Here is an 839-nt window from a genome sequence, read left to right as displayed (position 1 = left end):
GGCAGCCGTGGAGCCTGGACACAGGGGTTGTCCCCTGACCCTGGGACTTGTCCCCTGGCCTTGAGAATCCTCCAGGCTTTTGCGGGACCAGCCCCAGGCTGCTGCTGTGCCCCTGCACAGGGTCACCCCAACGCACGTCCCTGCTGAAAGCGGCTGCACAGCTTTCCCTTGCCTTGCAGCGGGGTGGGGCTGCTGGGGGGAGAAGCCCATCGCTCCCCAGAGGTGTTTTTTGGGGGAAGGAGGGGGACTGGTGTTTCCTCTCCAGCACCAAAGCCAACGAAACGGCAGGTACCTGAAGCGCTGCCCCTGAGCTGCGCGTCCCCAGCTGGGCTGCTGGGGAGGGAGCCGGTGGGAAACATCCCTGATCCCCCAACACCCCGTTTGCAAACAGCTGAGGAGCAGATTTCCTGCTTGGGACGTGCAGCCCCAAACGCTGCCCAGCGTGGGCGCAGCCACCGGGAGCATCGAGCTGTGCCGGGGAGGACACGGGCACGGCTGCTCCTGCGGGGGTTTTTGTTCATCCCCACCGGGGAGCGGAGGAGAAACAAAAGCTGGAGCAGCACAGGGCACCAGGCTGGCGGGGTGAGGGGGGGGAGAAATAAATAAGTGATAATAATAGTGCAGAATTTCATCGGGGAGCTTGAAAAGAGGTGATTTGGTGAGCGAGCAGTCACCTCCCGGAGCAGAACTTCCCCGTCTCCAATTTCAAAAATTCCATTCACATCAACATCCACTTTCATGTTGTAAAACCTGAGGAAAAAAAGGGAAAGGGGGGAAAGGAAAAAAAAAAAAGCAAGCAAAAAGCAGCAGCTTCAGACGTTTCAATGCAAAACCCCCTC

The sequence above is a fragment of the Chaetura pelagica genome, unplaced genomic scaffold, assembly GCF_000747805.2.
Source record: "Chaetura pelagica isolate M959 unplaced genomic scaffold, ChaPel_1.0 scaffold405, whole genome shotgun sequence".
In the NCBI taxonomy this organism is placed as follows: Eukaryota; Metazoa; Chordata; class Aves; order Apodiformes; family Apodidae; genus Chaetura; species Chaetura pelagica.
The sequence above is the reverse complement of the archived record's forward strand: the minus strand, read 5'-3'. Positions refer to the sequence as shown.